The sequence below is a fragment of the Aulonocara stuartgranti genome (genome assembly GCF_965226115.1).
Source record: "Aulonocara stuartgranti genome assembly, chromosome: 10".
NCBI classification, from domain to species: Eukaryota; Metazoa; Chordata; class Actinopteri; order Cichliformes; family Cichlidae; genus Aulonocara; species Aulonocara stuartgranti.
The window spans coordinates 29,350,316-29,377,999 of record NC_138946.1 but is presented as its reverse complement, the minus strand read 5'-3'; the positions used below and the strand labels follow the sequence as shown (position 1 = coordinate 29,377,999).

The following is a 27,684-nucleotide window of genomic DNA, read 5'->3' as shown; positions in this document are numbered from 1 at the left end:
TTTTACGCGGTTCCACTTTTCAATCACTTACAGGCCAGGATCCCGCAACGTCAAGCCGGACGCCCTGTCTCGACAGTTCTCCACCTCCGAAGACCCGGCGGACCCTGCTCCCATCCTCCCGGCCACCTGTGTGGTGGGGGCTGTCTCCTGGGAAATCGAGTCGGCCATTCGCGAGGCTCAGAGAGCCGAACCGGATCCAGGAGGCGGCCCTGCGGGGCGCCTGTTCGTTCCCCAACCTGTCAGGTCTCAGGTGTTACAGTGGGCACACACAGCCCGTTTCTCCTGTCACCCAGGAATACACCGCACAATTGCTTTCCTGCGGCGCTACTTTTGGTGGCCCACCCTGAGCCGGGACGCCAAAGAATACGTCTCCGCGTGTACAACCTGCGCTCGAAACAAGACCCCAAACCAGCCACCCTCGGGTCCGCTTCATCCCTTACCCACGCCTACCAGACCATGGTCCCATGTTTCTCTGGATTTTGTGACCGGCCTCCCGCCATCTGCAGGTAATACGGTCATACTCACGATCATTGACCGCTTTTCTAAGGCGGCTCACTTTGTTGCTCTGCCCAAGCTGCCTACAGCATTGGAGACTGCTCGCCTGCTCACCACCCATGTCTTTCGCCTGCACGGCATTCCAGATGACATCGTGTCTGACCGGGGTCCTCAATTCACGTCCCGTGTGTGGAGGGAGTTCTGCACCTCATTGGGATCTAAGGTCAGTCTCTCCTCTGGTTATCATCCGCAGAGCAATGGCCAGTCCGAACGGGCGAACCAGGAGTTGGAGGCGACCCTGCGCTGCGTCGTCTCTTCCAACCAGGCCGTCTGGAGCGAGGAACTGCCCTGGATCGAGTACGCCCACAACAGCATGACCTCCTCCGCCACGGGCCGGTCCCCTTTCGAAGCTTCTCTGGGGTTCCAGCCACCTCTTTTTCCCTCCATCGAAGGTGAACACTCTGTGCCATCCGTCCGGGCGCATCTGCGTAGGTGTCGTCGGGTGTGGAAGGCCACCCGGGCTGCGTTGTTACGCACCAAGGACCGCAACAAACGCTTCGCTGACCGCCGCCGGTCCTCCGCTCCCGCCTATACTGTTGGGCAGAAGGTATGGCTTTCCACACGCTTCGTTCCCATCCGGGCGGAATCCAGGAAGCTCTCTCCTGCCTATATCGGCCCGTTCGAGATCTCGGCTTTGGTTAACCCTGTGTCTGTTAAGCTCAAGCTGCCTCGCAACATGAAGATACACGATGTTTTCCATGTGTCTCAGGTTAAACCTCTCCGGTCCAGTCCTCTGTGCCCGCCTTCCAGGCCCCCTCCTCCCCCCCGGCTCGTGGACGGTCTGCCGGCTTACTCGATCACCCGTATCATGGATTCTCGGTGGCGGGGGCGTGGCTTCCAGTACCTGGTGGATTGGGAGGGCTATGGCTTGGAGGAGCGGTCCTGGGTCCCTCGGGCGGCCATCCTGGACCGGCGCATGCTGCGGGCGTTCCATCGTCTGCATCCGGATGAGCCTGGTGGGTCGCCGGGGGGCTCCCGTTGAGGGGGGGGTACTGTCATGGTCCCTGTGCCTCACCAGCTGATTCTGTATTAGGCAACATGTTTTCTCTCTCTCTCTCTCTCTCTCTCCTGCCGGGGCGATGCTCATTATGGGCTCCCGCCCCTGGCCCACGCACCTGCTGCCGATCGGGATAATCACAAGGCCGATTTAAGACAGCAGCACTGTGTCACTCGTCGCTGGATCGTTGAGTTATCAGCGTCAGTCGCTCAGTAGATTGCAAATAAGGATCTGTGAGTTCGTTCCGTCTGTTCGCCTCTAACTATTATCTCTGTGTACAGATCTATCCCGGACCTTTCCCTGCCTGCCTGTCATCCCGTGGACGAGTGAGTGGATGGTGTTTCCCCAGTGTGGGGAGTGAAGAGAGAGAGCCTTTGGAGGACGTCAGATTCCCGTCTTTTCCCTCACATACCCCGGAACCCTGGACCCCCCTCCCCTCCCTCCAGCACTTTGTAAATAGCATCACCTGGTGTCGTTGTGTGAATAAAAATCTGTAAATCCTGTAAGGAGTCCCGGTCTGCGCCTGAGTCCGTTAACTGAAACCTGACACCTGATGTGGATGACTTCATGTGCCTCACATATATTTCTCAGCAGCAGCTTATCAACAGTTGTCCCTCACTTTCAGTAGCTGAAATTCAGGAGCAGTGGTCATTCTTGTTTACTCGGAAAGGTTTTTCGAACCACTTTTACAAACTCACAGGCATCGATATCTGTGAGCGCTTAGGTCAGGCCCTCATAACCAAAGGCAGAAGGATTGTTAACTATTTCTCCACCCAGAAGCTCAAATGGAACCTTGGTATAAGGACACTCATCCAGCAGATAGAAAGTGAGGGAGTTTTGGCCAACAACAAGGTTGGCACAGCAGCCATACTTCTCATGATGAAGTATTACAAGGAAGATGAAGCCTCCCTCTTTGTCTTAGCAGATGTAAGCTTTTTTCATACAGCTCTATGTTTAATGCTGTTGCTTGCTGTCCTGTTATATTTTTTTATTTGTTACATAAAATATCTTGGTCCTTTTTCTGGCAGGAAACATCTACCAGGATGTCCCTTGAAGCAGAGAGCAACCTGCCCATCACCCCAAGGCTGATTATGCTTGGTAAGAAGTCATTTATGAAATAGAGCTGATTAGACCATATTAGAATTTCTGTTTGGCACAGGAGCTTTTCGTGGACACAGGTATCCAGTCTCTGTTTTGTTAGCTCAAATTTCTGTAATTTCCTCTATAAACCAAGGTTGTTGGACAAGTGTCTCAGTGAATCCAGCCAAGTAACAATTTCAAATTTCACATTACATATTACTGATCAACGTAGTAGTCTAGCTACACCAACAGCAGAAATACTGAAGTCAATACTGTAAAGTTTAACAGCAGCACAAACTATGAACTCCAAAATAACCATACAGTTGATTCATCTCTGGTAATTTAACTGGGCTGACTGTTTGTTAGGTGTGTTTAATGTGCAGAATAATTCCCAATTATGTACAATTATAATATGTTAAAACGGACTTATGTACATAAGGCCATTAATAATTAACAGTACGTAGCTATTTGCTTTATGACTATTGTGATATTATTCTGTTATCATATGTTACCTTATATATGTAATCAAAGTAGTTGAATTATGATAACAGCTGTAGGACATATATTATCCTTTAGTTTAGATGGTGTGCTGTGTATGTAGTTTAGTCCTCATTATACTTTTCGGTTAAAAGAACATAATCATTTTTGTAGTTCATTAGATAAGTGTGCATCACTCTGTATCCTTGATCTGCTGTGAATGTGTTACACTGTTTTCTTGACATGCTTTACTGTTGAATCATAAAAAGAAAGATTGTTCAGGAGACTCTGTGTCTAAGACAGGGGAGATAGACCACATTCCATACCCCCACCTTACAGAGAGCAGAGAAACAAGGAGCCGAGGTCATAACTTAGGCGCCGTAAGAGAGAAAGAATGTGAATGTTTAGGCTTTTACGACTAGGTGGGGGCTGCTAGGAGCTATAAGAGGCTGTGTAACCCGTCACCATTTTGAGACTCGCTGTGACCCTCTGCAGGCAGGTCTCCCCATCATGATGGTTCTAATGCTCATAAGTGTTGAATTGTATGGAAATAAATGATTGCTGATTGAGCATTTATACACCGAGTATTGTCCTTCCTTCAGCCCAAAGATTAAAAGAATTGGGAGATTTCAACACTATCTAGACAGTGTGAAGAAGTGAAGTATTGAAATTATTTTATGTTGCATAATGACAACATGTTGCCCCTATACATTTAAGGACAAAGTTCAATGACCGCCACCTGCTAGATGGTGAGTGCAGAGGGGCGTGTAATTGTTGAGCTGGACAAAGAGAACATCTTTGCTGATGCAATATCAGTCTTGTTTGGTTCATTCTATGTATTGAACCTGGAATACCAGGAGTCGGCGTGTGCAAGGTTTTTTGTAAGGATAAACCCTGAAGAGGGAACAAAATGTACCTCCAAGTTTGGGACAAGCAGAAAGACTGGGACCACTGTGAAGCGAAAGGTTGTTCACATTAACCCTCATGTCACAACTTTCCTCCAGCAGCTTACTGAATTTGAGTGGAGAACTTCAAATTAGGTAACTGTTTTTGCCATTTTTAGTGAATTTCTTGTATAATTTAGGTGACCAATGTGTTGTTACCCATGTCTCCACAGATGATCCATGGCCCATGTGTTCTGGACATTTACACAAGACGAGCAACAATGAAGACAAGCTCTCTTGCCATCTTGCAAGACGCTGTCTCTGTCCAATAGGTTTTTTGAGTGCAACAGTTTTGATTTTTTTTCCTTCTTTTACCCGTTTGTTAAAAATTACTTCAGCTACTTACACTCTAATTGTCACATGTATTGGCTCACCCTACAAATCAATGAACTCAGTCCACAAAGCAAGATCAGGGTTCAGTGCAGGTCAGTCAAGTTCCTTCACACCACACACGCTCATCCATGTCCTTGTGGACCTGGCTTTGTGCATTGATTTGGTGGTGTGAGCCAGTATTTTGGACAAAGTGTATATAAAGGCAGAAGTGTGGGGCTTGATATTATATTCATTACAATTCAGTTTATTTGTATGGTGCCAACAAAATGAATGCCAAGGCACTTCACACTGTAGGTTTAAGACCCTACAAAATATAACTAAGAAAACCCAACACTTGAGCATATGTTGTCTGCCATGATATGGATATGACATAATATCGTTATTGTTTGTACAACCATCTGAGAAAATAATGGATGGTTTAGTAAAAACAAGTGCTTCCTCAATGAAAATGTTTTCAGTTCTTTTCAGTTTTTGATTTTGGAAATGTGTATTTCAGCAGGGAAAAATCAGTGATAATAAATAAAGTGGTGTAAAGCACATGAATTATATTTTGTGTGTGTGTATCTATCTATCCAATTTTTTTGGAACCCTCCAGTCTCTTACAGTATGTTACTGTTAACTGAAATTACGGTAAAATTACGACCCGTTAAACAGTAAATGACTGCCTGTTGGGACACAGTATCCTCTAGCAGAGATGAATATTTTTGGTACTGATTATGCGTGATAACGGTAAGTTACTGGTTAATATATTGCAGTTTATTACCTTGCAGCGGGCTTACAGTGACATACCGTGAATAAACGGTAGTATACCAATTTTTTAATCACAGTATGATGTTGCTTTGTTGGCGTAATTTACGACATAACGACATAACGGTATCTCACTGGCGTCGCTGTCGCCAGTGAGATACCGTAAAAAGGCTACGGTGCGTTACCATAATTTGTCCAAGAGTATTATACCACACCAGCAAAAAACGGTATCATCCTGCAGAACAGTAAGCTACCGTAACACGGCGTCACGGTACGACGCTGGCAACAGTGACGCCAGTATGTTACCGTAAAGTGGCGATGAAAAGTCTAACAGTGTGACTTGGTGAGTAAATGTTTACTCTTATTCAAACTGATTTTGTGGCTTCTCTTCGTTTAGCACCAGGTTTATAATCTTGCTAGCTAGTTAGTGTTAGCCTAGCGTTGCTGCTGCCGCTGGGCTCATGTTACTTAAAAATTAACACCACAGCCTTAAAAACCTTACATAAAACTATGTCTGTGAAATTTTCTGTTGATTATTTGAAAAAAAAAGTGAGATAAGAGCCCAGACAAAATTCTTCGGGAGGTGCAGCCGTTAGGGGTGGGGTGTGGTGTGGGGGGTATTTTCAATCCATAGCCATAACTAACTAACTAACTAACTAACTAATTATATATATCATGTTTAACCTGAGTAGCAAAAGACCACAGGGGGGGTGTGAGAAAACAATATGCCAGGAGTTAGCTGTGCTCACCGACTCTTATCAAGCCTTGACCTCCCGGTCAGCTATCACGCTGGTGGATAACGGAGCTCTCCGAAAACGTGGAAGCACTTTTGCAAATAAGTGATATTTTGATAAATTAAGTAGATATTTGAGCATTACACAGCTACATTCTCGGCTGAAAATATCGTAAAAGGTTATTTTGTGACCAAGAAAGGGTAGTCTGGGGAAAAGGAGGATCGCATTTGTCGGCCACGGTTGTTGGAGCCTGTGCCTACTTGTAAGCGCGGCAATGGCGGAGGAGCGCGGCTAAAAAACGTATTACTTTTTCTGGGTCACAAAATAAACTTTTAAGATATTTTCAGGCGAGAATGCAGCTGTGTAAAGTTCAAGTATCTGCTCGATTTATCAAGACATCACATATTTGCAAAAATGCACCAAAGTTTTCAGAGACGTTTATTTTTTTCATGCTTTGTGGCAGCTTTTGAACATCTATTAATGTCAAATCTAGCCCTTATTTAACAACATAAGCAAACTCTATGCTACAATGATTGCACAGCCATTAAGGATCAAATCGGGTTCTGAAAAATGTTCTGCTTTTTCTCCCTTTGCTTGCTTCTTACTGTCTTTGAGGCTCGGGACCAGCACTCCTGTTGTTGGACAGAAAGACATCAACTCAGTGGTAAGTATTTTGGTTTTCCAATATATTAGCAACTATCAGTGACATTTATATTAATCAGGCTGAACTTTAATCATACATTAGATCAGCCTGTTTTACTTATTGTTTTATTTGTGCTTTGGTTTGGGGAAGTTGTTTCTTTACTGATCTTTTCCTGTCTTCTGTTATTAGACTTGAGATATGACTGCACTATGCTGTTGCTGGTGACTCCAGTTAATTCTACAAGACATGCTGTGTAAGTAAACAAACAACAACAGTTCGGTCTGCATTTCTTGAAAGATCACATCCCCCAAACTTAGTTTAGAGGGTCTACACTGTATATAGTGAAGTCTGCAAGTTTTCTAACAACAAAATTTGTTTTGTGCCCAAATCATTTTGCACATCATTAGAATGAAAGTTATTGGCCATGTTTGCATAGCCCTTTTTAAAATGATGCTTTCATGACATTATTGTATGTTGGGTGGTGGTCACAGCTATCCAGACTGACAATTGGGACATTGAATGTCACCTCTCCGGTGGGGAGGGCGCCTGATATTGTGTAAATTGGAGTCTGTTTTATACCAAATGCAGAAAAAATGTTTTAAGAAAGCAATTAAGTTCATGTTCCAAAAAATATGATTGTTTGCTTGCAGGACAACAGAAGAGATGAGTCCTCCGTCACAGATGGTGTGGTCAGTGATCGCCTGCAGGTTCAAGGTCATTGCATCTCCAACCCACATCCACTGCCACTGTACTGAAGGGAAGTTAAAGACTTTCTTCTGCACCTACATTTGGATCACCTCGATCCATGATAGTCATTCAGGCAGTAATGCCTGGACTGGAAACAAGCCATCCTTAAAATAATACAACATTCCAGCTCCTGTGTTGGAATGAAAAACGAATGTGTTGTTTAAATTAGAGACTGCAATTGTGACAGAACAACAAATATTTTATTTTGATTATATAAGTAATGTAAGTACAAAACAAAATTGTGGTAGGCCTAAACCTATTTTCAGAATAATTACATCTGAGACTTTGTTTCATTGTAAGATTATAACAGTGATGGCAATATAATTGTTTGTTGTTCAGCAGAACAGTGTCCAGTATGTTGGCTGTTATACTTTGTTGTATTTGAAAATAAAAGTTGGGCTGATTTTAACATCATTAAAAAAAGTGTTGTTAATTATTTTTAATCATATTCAGGTTACCACAAAATTTTTTTTATTTAGTTGAACTTGAAATGTTTGTCTGTAAGTAAACAATTAGTATTGTACAGTCAGATATATCAAGTTATTCTTAATACTGCAGACTTGCACTGTATAGGTTGTCCTAACAGTCATCTTAAGTAAGCTTTACTTAGTTTTTTTGAGGCAATGAGTTTCCTTAATTTTTTTGAGTTCTAGGAACTAATGAGCTTGTACAGTGGTAGGTTTTGTATTGTTGATTGTCATTTATGCTTAGAAATATCTACTTATATATGCTTAGAGTTTTATAATTAGTTTTAGATTGGTAGAGGTTTGATCCTTGATAGTCTGCAAACTTTGTGTGCATTAGAGAGCACTCTGGGAGCATGGGAGAGGTCGTACCTTGTCTTATTGTTTTATGGTAGGATTAACGTAGCTATATCTGTCTTAGTCTAAGTGCCTTTTGGTTTGATGAACTGTTGGATTTCCAGACCAGCAGGTTTAGGGAAGTTATTTATGGGGTCACACTCTGACCCCACACACACACACACACACACAAAGGCAAGGTACTCTTTGTGTGTATGTAGACGTCATATGTTAATGAACCTATGCATATTCATGTAACCTCAATAAAAGAGCAGTGTTACGGGGGAGCAGACGAGAGCAACTGGGGTCAAGCGAAGGAACGGCGTTTGTCCGGTTCTCTCCCGTGCACGAGAAACATGAAGAACTTTGCCTACTTCGTGTCTTGCTTGCTGTGTAATTATATTGTCTTCAACGTTCCAGCGAATAGGTTCAAGCTACAAACCTATCATACAGAGTACTCAAAATAAATAAGTTGTCCTAATTTAGTCATTTTTAGCTAAGCTTTACTCAATTTTTTTGAGTTCTGGGAACTAATTAGATTTTACAGTGTGAGGTCTCCAAAGTGCTTTTGTTTGTTTAAAACAATGCAGTGTAAAAATGGAAAAGGTGTAAGTGAGGATGTCATTTACTCATGCTAAGGAATGTTTAGACAATCTTCAGAACCCGAGACATGGTTAACAAACTTGTAGTTACCAGTGTTCGGCAAGTTACTTTGAAAAAGTAATTAATTATAGTTACTAGTTACTTCTTCAAAAAAGTAACTGAGTTAGTAACTGAGTTACAATATTCTAAAAGTAATTAATTACTTGAAAAGTAACTATTGCGTTACTTTAACAAAAACGTTTAACCGTCTGGGGTCCAGGTTATAATTGGCCATTTTTTGACTACTTTTGATTTTACCTCTACATTCGACCTCTAAAAACTATGTAATTTGCCTTGTTTAGTATCATTCTATTCAGCACAACCTCAAATGTCTGAATTTACAGTTATGTTTTCATTTTGACATACTGTATTAACACAGTTGATCTAAAATCAGACAAAAAACATAAAATCCAAGTGGAAAAAGTTATATTTTTAACTGTAACAACCACAAACATTTTTTAATTGTCTTTCTCTCTTTCTCTCTCTCTCTCTCTCTCTCTCTCTCGCCATCACTCCTAAAACCTCTTCCTAAACAACCAAATTTCATGTTGCCATATCATTTTTTGATTGGTCGACATGGTACAGTTTTCCACCAATACGAACGGGCTGCTTGTTGTTTTATTCTTTTTTACATTTTTTGGTCATAAGAAGAGAGTGCTTGCTAGCGCTGTCCTTAGACAATAAACGTGACGAAACTATTGAGGAAAAAACACGCATATATATATTGTTTATCATGACTGGTTTTACGTGGCCTATCAACACAATTTAAAAACTGGTATATATCACCTTGTTGCTTTGCAATCTTGAAGTGGTTATGTGATTGGCTTACCACGACTACTTTATTCTTCCTCAGTCAAACAGCAGCACCTTTTCCATCTGCTGCCCTCAGGGAGAAGGTACAGGTCTATACAGGCCAGAACATCCAGACTGGCCAACAGCCTGTATCCACAGGCTGTGAGGCTCCTGAACTCTCTGCCCCCCTCTCACGGACAATAACCATATCCAACTTCTTAATAGCAATGAACTGGTCTGCATTGGTGCATCATATCTTTATTCTCTTCCCCCTCCTGCCCCCCCCCCTCTTTCTTAAATAGATAACTATCATATCTGATATCATATCTCACAGTACAATAATATTGAATGGGTTGCATTGTTGTATTTTGTCATGTTTCTCAGGTCTTTGTCTGAATTTCTACGAACATTATTGCTAAGGATTGTCTTATTGCATTGGAGTCACACTGGGTTAAATATGTACACTTGGGTTTTAAGGGGTATTTATTATTTTCTTCTTTTTTTTTGGGTTGTATGGAAGCCCCAAACGCAATTTCATTGTTCTTGCCAATGACAATAAATAAATAAATACTAAATACTAAATGTTTGTTGAAAAATAGTAACGCGACCGCACCGTATTTTGTTGTTAGTAACGGTAACGGTGTTGCAACGATAGGAATAGTGATTAGTTAGATTACTCGTTACTGAAAAAAGTAATGCCGTTAGTAACGCCGTTACTTGTAACGCCGTTATTCCCAATACTGGTAGTTACACTACCAGTCAAAAGTTTGGACACACCTTCTCATTTAACGTTTTTTCCTTATTTTACTACTTTCTACTTTGTAGATACATACTGAAGACAAAAAATGTATGAAATAAGATTAATGAAATTATGTAGCAAAGAAAAAAAGTTAAATAATTCAATAACTAAATATGTCTTTTATTTTAGATTTATGAAAGTAGACACCCATTGCTTTGTTGACAGTGCTGCAAACCCTTGGCCTTCTCTCAATGAGCTTCATGATGTAGTCACTTGAAATGCTTCTCAGGTGTGCCTTGTCAGGAGGGGTTTGTGGAATTTCTTGCCTTCTTATTGGGGTTTGGGCCTTCATGGTTAAATACATGCATGCTTCCCACCGTGAAGCATGGAGGAGAAGGTGTGATAGTATGGGGGTGCTTTGCTGGTGACACTGTTGGGGATTTATTCAAAGATTTATTCAAAGTTTTCTGGTTACTGTGTTAAGTTGAGTTATGCCATGGCAGCAACATAAGTGCTGTTTTAAAGTATATTTGTCTACAAATTGTAAGTTTGCCACATCAATTATCAACACGTATTGCTTGCTGTGTAACAAAGTCACTGGATTACTTTACTGCTGAAGAAATGTTTAAAATCAGAAGATTTTAAGGCTAGTCCTGAGTCCACTGCATTGCTGTCCCATCAATCTGTTGTACAGTATTACATAGCTTTTATGGTTAAAAAAATCATCATAACAATGAGCATGTATTGTTCCTAAGAAAAAATAAAAGTAGTTTCAGTCAGTTTAGTAAGATTAATTTTCCAAAATATGACCAACTATAAAACATCCTTATGTTGCTGCCAGATGGCCACTCAGCGAAACACAACCATGCACATCTGGTTGCAGACCTAAACTCAATGTATTATCAGGCTCCACTGTAAATGTAATAGTTCGACCAGATAATATTACAAATTCTCTGAACAGGCAGTCTGTTGATTGGACAGAAGATGAGGATGTAACAAGCTGTCTTTGGTAAGGAGCTCACTTGTCTGATCTGAACTACTGCTTGATAAAATTATTGAAAATTGATAAAAATTTAAATCTTGAATCTTGAAAATGGTTTGGCTTGTTGCTATTATTTTGTGTAAATATAAAGGGTCTTATAACTATATCACACACACCATTGTTGTAGCTGCTGCATGCTAGGTCCATCACTCCAGTCTACTACCCTGGACCTGCAGACAACACCACACATCTATCTGCTCAAATATTTTTTGCACAGTTTTCTTTATAAAAAATAAAATTTTTGTTTTATAAGTTTATAAATTCAGAGGTGTTTTTTTTTCAAATGTCTGCTGTCTGCAGCCAGTTACTTACTAAGGCAGCAGTAGCTGCTTTAAACCGCAGCAATAAATGCTCCTTAACATGTTAAAATATAGCTGAATAAAAAGGCTTCAACAGCTGTGGCATGGTCAATATCGGCAGTGGAAATATATGTATTCAACATGAGCTTTAAGCCAGGAGCCGTATCCTGACTCAGCATCCTATGAAGGACACTAAGATCAAATATGACAGTCTAAACTATGAAGCAAAGCTCCTGTTGCCTAACTGTTGAGACAGTACAAGAGAGAGATTTTGGATTGCATTGTTTGACAGAGATGGAGGCAAAAATCTTTATATAATTTGTCTTACTGGAGAAAGTTCAAATTTTTCATTGTCTGTGTTGAATCTAGCTTTTGAGATTAGTTTCATTTCATTAACAATAATATAAATATACTAGGGCCTAAAATATATCATATTTATATCCTAAACATTTTTCATATGTAATTCATTAAATATGTCTAATGGTCGCCCCTCCTTGAATCGCTACCTTATCGTGGTGGAGGGGTTTGTGTGTCACAGGGATCCCAGGGGCTATGTTGTCTGGGGGCTTTTGCCTCCCTGGTAGGGGTCTCCCATGGCAAATTGGCCCTGGGTGAGGGACCAGACAAAGAGCGATTCATAAGACCCTTATGAAAAGGACATCGAGGGAACAGTTTACCCTGCCCGGGATAGGGTTACCGGGGCCCCGCCCTGGAGCCAGGCCCGGGGAGGGTGCCCGAGGGCAAGCATCTGGTGGCCGGGCCTTAGTCCATGGGGCCCGGCCGGGCACAGCCCGAAGAGGAGACATGGGCCCATCCTCCCGCAGGCCCACCACCCGCAGGAGGCGCCATAGGGGTCGGGTGCATTGTGTGCCGGGTGGCGGCCAGGAGCGGAGGCCCTGGCGGACTGACCCCCGGCTGCCAAGACTGGCAATAGGGACATGGAATGTCACCTTTCTGGTGGGGAAGGAGCCTGAGTTAGTGCGTGAGGTTGAGAGGTACCGGCTAGATATAGTCGGGCTCACCTCTACACATGGCTTGGGCTCTGGAACCAGTCTCCTGGAGAGGGGCTGGACTCTGTCTCAGTCTGGAGTTGCCCCTGGTGAGAGGCGGCGGGCTGGGGTGGGTATCCTAATATCCCCTCGGCTTGCTGCCGGTACGTTGGGGTTTTTCCCGGTGGACGAGAGGGTTTGTTCCCTGCGCCTTAGGGTCGGGGAACGGGTCCTGACTGTCATCTGCGCCTATGCGCCGAGTGGCAGTTCAGAGTACCCAGCCTTCTTAGAGTCCCTGGGGGGGGGGGGGGGGGGGGTGCTGGAGGGTGCTCCACCTGGAAACTCTGTTGTCCTGCTGGGAGACTTCAATGCTCACGTGGGTAATGACAGCGAGACCTGGAGGGGCGTGATTGGGAGGAACGGCCTCCCTGATCTGAACCCGAGCGGTGCTCTGTTATTGGACTTCTGTGCTAATCACAGTTTGGCCATAACGAACACCCTGTTCGAACATAAGAGTGTCCATAAGTGCACGTGGCACCAGGATGCTCTAGGCCGTAGGTCGATGATCGATTTTGTAATCATATCAGCAGACCTGCGACCATATGTTCTGGACACTCAGGTAAAGAGAGGGGCTGAGCTGTCAACTGATCACCACCTGGTGGTGAGTTGGATCAGGTGGCGGGGGAAGACGCTGGACAGACCTGGTGCACCTAAACGCGTAGTGAGGGTGTGCTGGGAACGTCTAGCAGAGGCCCCAGTCCGCGAGATCTTCAACGCACACCTCCGGCAGAGCTTCAACAGCATTCCGAGGGAGACTGGGGACATTGAGTCCGAATGGACCATGTTCAGCGTCTCCATTGCCGAAGCTGCTGCATTGAGCTGCGGCCGCAAGGTGGTTGGTGCCTGCCGTGGTGGTAATCCCCGAACCAAATGGTGGACACCAGAGGTGAAGGGAGCCACCAGGCTGAAGAAGGAGTCCTATCGGGCTTGGTTAGCCTGTGGGACTCCGGAGGCAGCCGACAGGTATCGACAGGCCAAGCGGAATGCGGCTCGGGCAGTGGCTGAAGCAAAAACTCGGGTGTGGGAGGAGTTCGGAGAGGCCATGGAAAAAGACTTTCGGGCTGCCTCGAAGAGATTCTGGCAAACCGTCAGACGTCTCAGGAGGGGAAAGCGGTGCTCTACCTGCACTGTGTATAGTGCTGGCGGAGCGCTGCTGACGTCGACTGAGAAAATTGTCAGGCGGTGGAAGGAATACTTCGAGGACCTCCTTAATCCCACTGACACGTCTTCCGAGGAGGAAGCAGAGTCTGGGGATGAGGGGAATGACCCGCCAATTTCCGGGGGCGAGGTCACTGAGGCAGTTAAACAACTCCTTGGTGGCAGAGCCCCTGGTGTTGATGAGGTCCGCCCCGAGTTCCTGAAGGCTCTGGACGTTGTAGGGCTGTTCTGGTTGACACGCCTCTGCAATGTTGCGTGGAGATCAGGGGCAGTACCTGTGGACTGGCAGACCGGGGTGGTGGTCCCCATCTTCAAGAAAGGGGACCGGAGGGTGTGTTCCAACTACAGGGGGATCACACTCCTCAGCCTCCCTGGGAAAGTCTATGCCAGGGTGCTGGAAAGGAGAGTTCGTCCGTTAGTCGAACCTCGGATACAGGAGGAACAATGCGGTTTTCGTCCTGGTCGCGGAACACTGGACCAGCTCTTTATCCTCTCCAGGATACTTGAGGGTGCATGGGAGTTTGCCCAACCAGTCTACATGTGTTTTGTGGACTTGGAGAAGGCATTCGACCGTGTCCCTCGGGGTGTCCTGTGGGAGGTGTTGCGGGAATATGGGGTGTCTGGCCCATTGCTACGGGCCATTCGATCCCTATACAACCGTTGCAAGAGCTTGGTTCGCATTGCCGGCAATAAGTCGGACTCGTTCCCGGTGGGTGATGGGCTCCGCCAGGGCTGCCCTTTGTCTCCGGTTCTGTTCATAATTTTTATGGACAGGATTTCTAGGCGCAGCCAAGTGGCGGAGGGCTTTCGCTTTGGTGGCCTCAGAATCTCATCTCTGATTTTTGCAGATGATGTGGTTCTGTTGGCTTCATCGGGTGAGGGCCTCCAGCTCGCACTGGAGCGGTTCGCAGCCGAGTGTGAAGCAACGGGAATGAGGATCAGCACCTCCAAATCTGAGGCCATGGTTCTCAGCCGGAAAAGGGTGGAGTGCCCACTCCGGGTCGGGGATGAGTTCCTGCCCCAAATGGAGGAGTTCAAGTATCTCGGGGTCTTGTTCGCGAGTGATGGGAGAAGGGAGCCGGAGATCGACAGACGGATTGGGGCTGCAGCTGCAGTAATGCGGACGCTGCACCGGTCCGTCGTGGTGAAGAGGGAGCTGAGTGTAAAAGCGAAGCTCTCAATTTACCGGTCGATCTACGTCCCTACCCTCACCTATGGCCACGAGCTGTGGGTAGTGACCGAAAGAACGAGATCGCGGATACAAGCGGCAGAAATGAGCTTCCTCCGAAGGGTGGCTGGCCTCTCCCTTAGAGATAGGGTGAGAAGTTCGGCCATCCGGGAGGGGCTCAGAGTGGAGCAGCTGCTGCTCCACATCGAAAGGAGCCAGCTGAGGTGGTTCGGGCATCTGACAAGGATGCCCCCTGGGCGCCTCCTGGGTGAGGTGTTCCAGGCATGTCCCACCGGGAGGAGGCCCCGGGGCAGACCCAGGACACGCTGGAGAGATTATATCTCTCGGCTGGCCTGGGAACGCCTTGGTATTCCCCCGGATAAGCTGGAGGAGGTGGCTGGGGAGAGGGAGGTCTGGGCCTCTTTGCTTAGGCTGCTGCCCCCGCGACCCGGCCCCGGACAAAGCGGATGAAAATGGATGGATGGATGGATGTCTAATGGTCGAATTGGAGCTTGAGCTGGTACATGAGGCTGGCACTTGGCTAAAAAACATATCTTGGGCTCTGGAACTCTGGAGAGGGGCTAGACTCTACACAACTCTGTGTCATGATCCTGGGTCCTTTTGACCCAGCGTTTTGTGTTTTCTCTTCTTGTGATTTTTGGTTCTGTTCTTCCTCTGTTTAGTGTTTATTCTGTTCTGCCCGTGTGTTCCTGTATCTAGTCCGCGTTTCTTAGTTTGTGTCCTTTCATGTGTAAGTTCCTGTTTTATTGTGAAGGTCTGCGTCTTATGTGAGTGTTTTCAGTTGCCTCACTAGTCTCGTCATGTTAATCACTCCCAGCTGTGTTCCCCACCTGTGTGTAATCTCCCTGTGTTCTCTGAGTGTATTTAAGTTGTGTCTTCTGTCATAGTAGTTGCTGGTTCGTCTGTGTTGTTTCCCCTCGGTCTCCCTGCATCTCTCCATATGTATTTCCCCGGATCTCCCTGCATCTTCGTTTCTGGTTTGTGTTGTTAGTTTACCCAGTTTAGGTTTCCGGTTTCATGTTCACCCACCATCGCTGTTTGTACCCACTCCTGTAAATAAATACTCACCTGCACCAGAGCTGCCGCCTTTTGGGTCCTGTCTCCAACTCCACACGGCTTGCCCCGCCAAACCGTGACACTCTGTCATGGATAAGAGGCAGCCAGCATGGGTGGGTATACTTGTATATCCCCAGCTTGGTGTTGGTATTTTGGATTTATCTCTAACAGACATCTGGGTTCATTCCCTGCTCCTCTGCATCTGGGATCCTGTGGGGGTGCTTTAGAAGTATCGGATAAACGGTGCACTGTAATAAGTCATCCAGCCCCTGTACAGCACAAATGACAACTTGATGTGTATTGCCAGCTACAGCCAGCTACTGCAAGCTACTGTCAGACTGGTTCCTGGTGGCAGCTAGACTCCACCAAGGCTGCCCTTTTGTCATTGATTCAGTTCATAACTTTTGTGGACAGATTTTCTAGCCACACCCCGGGGTGGACTGTTTTTGCTTTGGATTGTGTCTCTGCTCTAAAACTATTCAAAATTAAATCAAACTATTGATTTAAGGAGCTCAGGTATTTGGGAGCAGTTCAGATGAGGTGGCTTGGGCATCTGACTAGGAGATTTCTATGCCTTGGTTGTTTCGAGAATACCACTGGAGCTCCTGAGTGGCAATGATTAATGATCATTTCTGAATAATCTTACCAACAGTTTTCACCTATCTCACCAAGTTTCTTGCTGATGATCTTACAAACCATTCCAGCATTGTACAGGTCTATAATCTTATCCCCAGTGTCCTTTGACAGCTCTTTAGTGTAAGTATAAGAAATTGATTCTGTGGAGAGATGTGCTTATACGCATAACAAGATGAGATCAGGAGTATCCATGACTGACTGACTGGCTCAAACTGTGAGTAATGCTAGTATGCTTAAACATCAAAACAAGCAAAGAAGAAGACGGAGAATGACCAGTTTTCACAACAGCCTTTGAGAGTGTTTCTATTGTTGGTTTCTATTCACTACTGCTTCTTCACTCTACAATCTGAGAGGATTAATGCAAAGGTTGCAGTGGGCTCAGCATAGATTCAGCAAATAACAGCAAAATCCACTATTGGGGTCATATGGTACTATGAGGTCTGAGCCTGATTATTCATGATGGTGAAAGGGATAAGAAAGATTTGGTTGTGCATTTGACAGGGAGTAAATGAAGAATAGCCAATAAAAGACAAATATGCTCTCTCTTTCTAGTCCCTGTCAGTACTCTTGCTGCAGCATTTTGGATCATCTAAAAGCTTTTTTTAGGGCATCCTGATATTAATGAATTGCAGTAGTATAGCATAGAAGTAATAAATACATGAACTAGTTTTCCAGCGTCACTCTGAGACAGGATGTTTCTAATTTTAGAGATTCTGTGCAAATGGAAGAAAGCAGTTCTACATGTTTGTTTAATATGTGCATTGATTGACATATCCTGGTCAGAAATGACTACAAAATTCCTCACAAAATTCCTTACTGGAGGCCAAAGTAATGCCATCCAGAGTAAGCATCTGATTTGGTACCATATTTCTAAGATTTTTTAGGGTGATAAGCACCAGGCTCATAGAGCTTCAAGCCAAATACAGTTGATAGGACCCAAGTTGCAGGCTGTGCAAAGGTGCCCTAGAGACTGTCCAGTAGATATTTGAATTTGAATGTGTTTATTGTCATTTGCGTGAAACTGAATTACAGTGTCGCTCCTTTAAGAAATGCAAACAACCATTTAGAGTCCCGATCAAAATTTTAAGACCACTTAACCTTGTTAAAATCCAACCATGTAAAATATGATTTTTTGCCATTTTTCAACTGGTCTTAAACTTTCGATCGGGAATACACCAAATTGGCAGTGGGGAGACAGAGTTCAGTTCAGTGATAGCAGGTATTCAAATACATAAATACATTCCTCCACAGATGCTAATGACTTCTACAAAAAGAAGAAACAGTTTATTAAAAACAATTGCAATGAAATCCATCACTCTTTTATCAGCGACACATTCATTTACTGACAAACTACAGGTAAGTAAAAATAACTGGGTTATATGGCTTATGATTTCAACCCTCAAACCCAGCCCATATAAAATGTGGCTATATATGCTAGACCCTACAAAACTATACAATACTCATGTTATTTTACCACGCTTCTGATGACTGGTGTGCAGTTTCTGCTTTAAATTGATTCATTGTTTATATTTAATTCTTAATTTAATTCTTAGCTCAGATTTTGAAGGGACTGGAAATGTGTGTGCTTGTGCCATTTAAACAAATTAACTTAAATCAATAGTGTCATCTCTATTCTTTGTCTTGGCAGAGGGCAGTAATATAAGGAATGACTGAAGTGACAGCTACCATTGCAATAACTCTGTTTCAGTTCTTTAGGCTCAACCTTAAATGGTAATATCTGTACTGATGTATTTACAGACAGCATTTTATTAATTACCTGACTTCAGGTAATTAAGGACTTCAGCACTGACTTCAATTGTGATGAAGTGTTTTGAAAGACTGATGAGAGATCACATCACTTCTTCACTTCCTCCCACCATCGACTCACTTCAGTTTGCTTACCGGACTAATCGTTCCACAGACGATGCCATATCTCACCTGCTCCACACATCCCTGAGTCACCTGGACACTGGCAGAGGGAATTATGTTAGGATGCTGTTCGTGGACTACAGTTCAGCATTCAACACAATAATTCCCTCTAAGCTTTTCACCAAGTTGACGGATCTAGGACTCAGCTCATCACTGTGTCAGTGGATCCTCAACTTCCTCACAGACAGACCCCAATCAGTGAGGGTAGGAAAACAAGTCTCCCCCTCCATCTCACTCAGCACTGGAGTGCCTCAGGGCTGTGTTTTAAGCCCCCTGCTGTACTCACTGTACACTTATGACTGTGTTGCCACATCCGACACCACCTCCATTGTCAAGTTTGCTGACGACACTGCTGTTGTGGGCCTGATCTCCGACAACATCGAGACGGCCTACCTGGAGGAGATTAGGAACCTGGAGACCTGGTGCCAGGAGAATAACCTCCTCCTAAACATCAGCAAGACTAAGGAGCTGATCGTGGACTTCACTACAAAGCAGGCGAGGAATTACAAACCCCTCATCATCAGTGGCACGCCAGTGGAGAGAGTGGACAGTTTCCGATACCTGGGTGTCCACATCACTCAGGACCTGTCATGGTCCTGTCACATCAACACCCTGGTTAAGAAAGCCCGTCAGCGTCTCTTCTTCCTCAGAAGACTTAGAGACTTCCATCTGCCACTGAAGGTGCTCAAGAACTTCTACTCCTGCACCATCGAGAGCGTCCTGACGTCAAACATCTGCACCTGGTTTGGGAACAGCACCAAGCAGGACAGACGAGATCTGCAAAGGGTGGTGCGCTCGGCAGAACGCATCATTCAATCAGAGCTCCCTGACCTGCTGTCCATCTACACCAAGTGGTGCAAGTCCAAAGCTAGGAAGATTATGATGGACCTCTCCCATCCCAACAATGGACTCTTCTCACTGTTGAGGTCTGGGAAGCGCTTCCGCTCCCTTAAGGCCAAAACAGAGAGAATGAAGAGGAGCTTCTTCCCCCAGGCTATTCGGGGCCTGAACCAGGTGTAGGACTGGACTCTCCCAAACACGTCACTATAAGACTGGACTCTCACACACGTCACCACACGCACCACCACACATTTCCTATAATTCTATAATTCCTATAATTTATAATCCTTATCTTTATAATCTCTTCTGCTATTTGCACATTCTTTACTGTAAATTCCTAAGTTAATTTGTAAATTTTTGTAGTAAATTGTAAATATTGTAAAACTTTTCTTCTGTCATTTAATGGTCGGGCATTGTACAGCTACAAGCATTTCACCCCCATGTCATACTGTGTATGGTTGTGTGTGTGTGACAAATAAAATTTGAATTTGAATTTGAATTTGAATTACCTTTAAATTCATTAATTTAAAGGCTGTAGGTTGGAGTCATTGCTCTAACATGGTGTCCAAATGTAACAGGGCTCAGTGGTGGTTCTTAAATTTGGAGCTGCTTTGAACTTTATTTGTGAAGCTCATATTAGCATACTAAAAATGGTAACTATCTAGTACTGCTGGGACATAATATTTTCATAGATGATCATGAAAGAGTGGGGATCTACATGCAGTGATGCTAGCATTAGCCAAGTAACACATTACCTTCAACAGGTGGTCAGGCTGTCCACAGGCACACACGCTTAGATTTCACTGCAGCATCCCTTCATATTCTTAATATAGCCATGTGGGGGAAAGTCTAAATGCCAAGGTTGAATGTGGTACAACACACATACTTCTTAGTATTGCAAAACTATTGCCACAGCAGTGTAGAAAATCCAGACAGACAGCCTGTGTCTCTCTAACCAATCAGAGAACTTGTTACATTCGACACTATGCCTATATTGGGCATATCTGGCCCAGCTACTCCGGTATAAAGTGACTGTCAAGGAGGGAGAGAAGCATACTTTTTGGATAAAATGGGAGCACAATTTTCTAAACACTTTATTACTACACTTGAAGGCGACTGACAAGTGAGCTTGTAGAGTGAGTGAGAATAAAAGTAGACAAGATGGCTCTGCGACAAAGATTTGATAGGAAATTAGATATAAGCAAATGTGAGCAATTGGTAAAAAAACTGACAATAAATAGGATTTTTTATTTATTTATTTTTTTAAAACAGTCACAAAAAGAAGATATATCTGAGAAGAAGCGGTAGCATACTTGAGTGACACTCAAGAAGCAGGCAAGAAAAAAGGACAAGGAGCTCTGAATTCCACTCTCTAAGAGTAGACCAGGACATTGGGTCGGAAAATGTAGATCAAAACCAAGGCAGGATAGAGAGGACAGGGAAAGAGAGTGAGGTAGAGAGTGACTAGGCAGGCAAACTGTAGGGATGGAAGGGCCGCAGGATCAAGTACAGAATCAAATTGGGGAAATAGTTAATATTAATTCAGCTGTTTTCAAGTTAAGTCACAATGAAAAATCAGAGCTCACTTGAAGTTCTGCTATATTAAAATAAAAAAATAAAAATAATATTAGTACATGAAATATTAGATTCGAATCTACGCTTCACCAAGTTGGTGAAAGGGAACTCAAGGTGTGCTTTATTGGAAATGCAGAGGGAATACAGCAATAACATTTGATAGTAGACTGTTGATGTGATCGGAGTCCCCATTGAGTCCCTGATGAATTTAAAGCCAGAAATCAGACTGCCGCAGGCTTTGAGGCCATCTTGTTTTGGTGGGTAACAATAAACAAATCTAGATTGGATTAACTATCTTTATTACAATCAATAGAGATGTGTGAATTATCCAAGGGATGCAATTAAAGCATTGCTAATCAACTGGGGCCAAATGTGCATTTAGCAGTAAGGAGCGTGCAAGATGTTCACTGCATTCATTCCAAATAATAAAGCCCTATTGAGGGCATTACGAGGGCATTAGAATGTATAACTTTGCTCCCTGAAGAATAAGATGAAAATTCTGGAATTGAAGATCCATTCGGAGATTGGATGCAGAAATGGTTTGGGAAATTGGATGCACTGATCTCTCCTAGCAACCATAGGTGTTACAATAGCAATCCTTGCCTTGTGTGGATGCTGCTGTATTGCTTGCATGAAAGGACTGCTGCAATGCTGGATTGACTCTTCCACTACAAATATAATGTACTAATTGGTAATAGACGACGAAGGCGGTGACAACATCAAAGTCATACCCTGCAGAAGCTGGAGTGAATTGTTAATGATGTGTATTATTAAAATCTGACTGAAGAGTAATGAACTGAAGCAGTACACAGCTGAAATGCAGAGAAACCTTCTTCTGGCAAAAAGTGTTCTTAATTTACTTTATCAACAATGTATTGCTAAGGAGTTTTTCTTTGGATTGAGCAACATTTAAACAGAAGGAAAATTGGAATGGAATATTTTGGTAAACCATTGCTCAAATTATGTCTGCATGAGAGCAGTTAATTCTTGATGTAGTTGCAAGGCGACTTGTGAAACAGAAAAAAGGCTGTTGAAAAGGAAACAAATTGAAGTGACAGCTGGGCTCGATGGTTCTGCAGCAGGACGATGATTCTAAAGACACCAGCAAGTCCACCTCTGAATGGCTTTAGAAAAACAAAATGAAGACTTTGGAGTGGACTACATAAAGTTTTGAACTGAATCTGATGGCAAACACTTGATGGCAGTTGTACCCCTACATTTAGATTTTATGTTTACTTGTGTTATCTTTGTCAAATATTTAAATCTGTTTGATGATCTGAAACATTTGAGTGTGAAAAATACAAAAAATAAGAAATCAGGAAGGGGGCAAATGCGTTTTCACACCACTGTAGTTTGATATCATCCATGTAGACGAGATGGCTAATGATAGCTTCATTCGATAGTCAGTATCTGTAGCCAGTCTTGCAGAACAGCAGTGGGGGCAAGGAAATATCACACTTGATGGTGACTTGTGCAGCTGACTTGAAGTTGACCCCTAGTGACATTCCAGGATTCATGTGTGAGACATTAAGTCATAGCCTGTCTTGTAGTCAATCCAGGCAGTGCACAGGTTGTTCAGTCTGGTCTCGCAGTGTCAAGGAACTGCCTACCAGGAGCTGGTGTTTTGCCCCTGTTGTGTTTCTGCCAGCTCATTTCTGGGCCCCGCATGTGTACCAAGCCACGTGCCTGTTCATCTTAAACCACTGTGATGCCTGAGAGGAGCTTCCATGTGGTACTGAACCAGATTATTAGCCATTAGTTGGATGAGACCAGTTCCTACTGGGGATCCTATGGGATCAGCACTGTCAAGCCTTTATTTAGCTATTTCAGGTGTATCTCATCCACTAGCAGCTTGTTCATTTGTGCTGCCAGATGCTCAAAGAGTGCAATTAGCTTCTTTAACCAGAAAGTGTGAATCATGTCTGGGCCTGGTGCTGTCCAACTCTTCATGCTTGAGACTGTGTCTTGCATGTCTGCCACTGTGATGTTTACTGGAGCTTGTTCAAGAAAGCTTGCTATGGACTGTACAGCTGGATTATTCTCCTGGCTTCTATCTAAGGCCTCAGGTACGGACAGTTTGGTCAACTTCTTAGGCATCCTTTTCTTCGTTATACTTTTCTGCAGCTATAATAGCTGGAGAAAGACAGATACCTAGCCCTCTACCCCTAATGGTTACACTTATGTATTCTTTAAAGTTCAAATGTACCCTCTGGGGCTGTTACTTATTGTGGGTATACAGTGGGGCAAAAATGTATTTAGTCAGCCACCGATTGTGCAAGTTCCCCCACCTAAAATGATGACAGAGGTCAGTAATTTGCACCAGAGGTACACTTCAACTGTGAGAGACAGAATGTGAAAAAAAATCCATGAATCCACATGGTAGGATTTGTAAAGAATTTATTGGTAAATCAGGGTGGAAAATAAGTATTTGGTCAATAACAAAAATACAACTCAATACTTTGTAACATAACCTTTGTTGGCAATAACAGAGGTCAAACGTTTACTATAGGTCTTTACCAGGTTTGCACACACAGTAGCTGGTATTTTGGCCCATTCCTCCATGCAGATCTTCTCGAGAGCAGTGATGTTTTGGGGCTAACGCCGAGCAACACGGACTTTCAACTCCCGTCACAGATTTTCTATGGGGTTGAGGTCTGGAGACTGGCTAGGCCACTCCAGGACTTTCAAATGCTTCTTACGGAGCCACTCCTTTGTTGTGTTTTGGATCATTGTCATGTTGGAAGACCCAGCCTCGTTTCATCTTCAAAGTTCTCACTGATGGAAGGAGGTTTTGGCTCAAAATCTCGCGATACATGGCCCCATTCTGTCCTTAACACGGATCAGTCGTCCTGTCCCCTTGGCAGAAAAACAGCCCCATAGCATGATGTTTCCACCCCCATGTTTCACAGTAGGTATGGTGTTCTTGGGATGCAACTCAGTATTCTTCTTCCTCCAAACATGACGAGTTGAGTTTATACCAAAAAGTTCTACTTTGGTTTCATCTGACCACATGACATTCTCCCAATCCTCTGCTGTATCATCCATGTGCTCTCTGGCAAACTTCAGACGGGCCTGGACATGCACTGGCTTCAGCAGTGGAACACGTCTGGCACTGCGGGATTTGATTCCCTGCCGTTGTAGTGTGTTACTGATGTAGAGCTGGGCGATATGAGGTTTTTTCATATCACGATATGTTTTTTTCATTTCAGGCGATAACGATATCTATCACGATATAAGCCAAATCACTATATTTGTAAGATTTAAATGTGCCGTTGCTCACAAGTAAAATGTGAAATAATCAGCAGCTTGTTTTTATTTAAATATTTATTTCCCATAATAAGTTCAACAGGGTAGATGTACTTAAGGAACATGAGACTTTTTCAGATAAATAAAGGCAAATATTGCAAACTACACAAAAGGCAGCCGCTAAAGCGTTTAAGTTTCAAAATAGAACAAACGAAACAGACTACTAAATTGTCAATTCCACTTAGAAACAAAATATTAATTCTAAAAATAAATCTTAGTTTGTTTTACAGAAGAACAGACAAAACTGACTAACTTTTGTCAATATCAAATAAACTGAGAACTAAAAGGAAATTCTCAATCTCTCCTTGTTGTATAGCTTAGCTTTTCAAACAGTTTTAACAGTTACTTTAGTCTGACAAAAGCCGAATGACGAATTAGCGCTTCCAGTCAGAGACTGAGGCTACGTCCACACGTACACGGGTATTTTTGAAAACGGAGATTTTCCGTTTTCGTTTTAAAAAATAATCCCGTCCACACATAAATGCAGAAATGAAGGAAAACGCTGCTATGAACATGCCAAAGCAGCAGGTGGCGCTATATTCCTAACCGTGCAGAAATGTTGGCCAATCAGAAGTCTAGAAGCCTCGGTGGGAAAAAGTAAACAAAGCTGGGGCATAGAAGCAGAACCCAGTCGTATGTGTGGACGGACAGTAACTGTGTGTATATGTAAGCATTTAAACACTGCAGAGAGTAGAATTAACAGTATTGTAGAAATTAATTTCACCGAAACAATAACGTGGCGCACAGTGTGACGCATGCACCAGTTTATAGTATTTCCAGACTTGCTTTCGGCATAATTTACAGTGCACGCTACTCTGTTTTTTGTCAGACTTGAAATAGCCGAAATACCTTCACACTACGGAACATCTATGGCTCTTCCGTTCGACAATCTCTCCGGCATTGGAACCATCATCTGTTTTCTCTTCGGTCACGCTTGGTTGATTTTTCTAGTCGGCACACTCATTTCCTCCATTACTCGCTGGCTGCTTCCCAAACAAACACACATGCGGCTTGGCACTTGTGCTGTACGTAACAAGTCACGCAACGTGACGCTGCGGCTGTGATTGGTTCGGCTCTGCGCTACTTGATTTGGATTGGCTGACCTTTTTTTTTTTTTTTTAAGAGGACAAGAGCGGCGAGGTCTATCGCGATAGCTTAATTTCTCTATCGAGTAAAAGTTATATCGCCTGGTGGCTTGGATCTCCGACTACCTCACCGACAGACCACAGTACGTCAGGCTGAAGGACATCACGTCTGACACAGTGGTCAGCAGCACAGGAGCACCACAGGGAACTGTGCTGTCCCCTCTTCTCTTCACCCTGTACACCTCTGACTTCTGCTACAACTCTGAATTATGCCACATTCAGAAGTTTGCAGACGACACAGCCATCATGGGGTGTATCTGGGATGATCAGGAAGAGGAGTACAGAAGTCTGGTGAGGAACTTTGTCGCATGGAGTCACACAAACCACCTGCAACTCAACACCTCAAAGACTAAGGAACTGGTTGTGGACTTCGGGAGGTCTAGAGCAGGTCCACTGCCGGTTCAGATAGAGGGGGAGGAGGTGGAGGTGGTCAACAAGTACAAGTACCTCGGGCTGTGGGTGGACAATAAACTGGACTGGTCATGCAACACAGAGCACCTGTATAAAAAAGCCCAAAGCCGACTGTACTTCCTCAGGAGGCTGAGGTCTTTTAACATCTGCAGGAAACTCCTGAGGATGTTTTACCAGTCGGTGGTTGCTGGAGTACTTTTCTATGCTGTGGTGTGCTGGGGGAGCAGCACAGCAAAGAAGGACTCATCCAGGCTGGAGAAACTGATCAGGAGGGCTAGCTCTGTGGTCGGCATGAAGCTGGACACTCTGGTGACAGTGGCAGAGAAAAGGACATTAAAGAAACTGATGGACATTATGGACAATGCCAGGCATCCTCTGCACACGGCCATTAACAACCAGAAGAGTCTGTTCAGTGACAGGTTGCTTCTCCCAAAGACAAGAACTAACAGACTTAAAAACTCCTTTGTCCCACACGCCATCAGACTGTTTAACTCCTCTCTGGAGGGGAGAGGGAGGGGAAACAGGAGGACAAAGGAGGGGGGAACAACTAAGCTGTAGTGCCTCTTCACCTCACTGTGCAATACCTTTTGTGCAATACTTTTGTAAATAGTCAACGGTGCAATAGACTCAATACTTGAAATGTGCAATTCACTTGTATTTTTATTTTTATTCCTATTTATTCTATTTATCCCCTTCGTATATTTTATTTATATTGTCTCTGTATTTATATATATGTGTGTGTGTATAACTCTGTAACTTCTGTCGGTGCTGTGCTTTTTTGGAAATCGAATTTCCCAGAGGAACCCACCCGAGGGATTAATAAAATTCTATCTAATCTAATCTAATATCGCGATACATATCGTTATCGTTGTATCGCCCAGCTCTATACTGATGGTGACCTTTGTTACTTTGGTCCCAGCTCTCTGCAGGTCATTCACCAGGTCCCCCCGTGTGGTTCTGGGATCTTTGCTCACCGTTCTCATGATCATTTTGACCCCACGGGATGAGATCTTGCGTGGAGCCCCAGATCGAGGGAGATTATCAGTGGTCTTGTATGTCTTCCATTTTCTGATGATTGCTCCCACAGTTGATTTTTTCACACCAAGCTGCTTGCCTGTTGTAGATTCACTCTTCCCAGTCTGGTGCAGGTCTACAATACTTTTCCTGGTGTCCTTCGAAAGCTCTTTGGTCTTGGCCATGGCGGAGTTTGGAGTCTGACTGTTTGAGGCTGTGGACAGGTGTCTTTTATACAGATGATGAGTTCAAACAGGTGCCATTCATACAGGTAACGAGTGGGGAACAGAAAAGCTTCTTACAGAAGACGTTACAGGTCTGTGAGAGCCAGAGATTTTCCTTGTTTGAGGTGACCAAAAACTTATTTTCCACCCTAATTTACGAATAAATTCTTTACAAATCCTACCATGTGAATTCATGGATTTTTTTTTTTCACATTCTGTCTCTCACAGTTGAAGTGTACCTCTGGTGCAAATTACTGACCTCTGTCATCATTTTAGGTGGGGGAACTTGCACAATCGGTGGCTGACTAAATACTTTTTTGCCCCACTGTATTTGGTCATCTCTTTTCTTTCTCTTGCTGTCACCACATACTATTGGTAAGGCAAGGCAAGGCAAGGCAAGGCAAGTTTATTTGTATAGCACAATTCAACAACAAGGTGATTCAAAGTGCTTTACAGAGACATTAGAAACAAGAACAAATAAAAAGCATGATTTAAAATTGATTAAAACAAGCAAATAAACTAACTAACTAATTAACAAACAAACAAACAAACAAACAAACAAACAACAGTATATAAAATCA

The 27,684-nt window shown here is 43.7% G+C and overlaps 1 protein-coding gene and 1 long non-coding RNA gene across 4 annotated transcripts in view; one reads left to right on the top strand and one right to left on the bottom strand.

The window, feature by feature from the left end:
• Nucleotides 1-27,684, bottom strand: part of ntm (neurotrimin) — a 489,818-nt gene that overhangs the window by 231,771 nt on the left and 230,363 nt on the right. The window lies entirely within an intron of this gene.
• Nucleotides 5,355-7,645, top strand: LOC309714998. The gene is made up of 3 exons (XR_014279120.1): nucleotides 5,355-6,531; nucleotides 6,700-6,763; nucleotides 7,161-7,645. It is a non-coding gene; the product is annotated as an uncharacterized lncRNA (long non-coding RNA).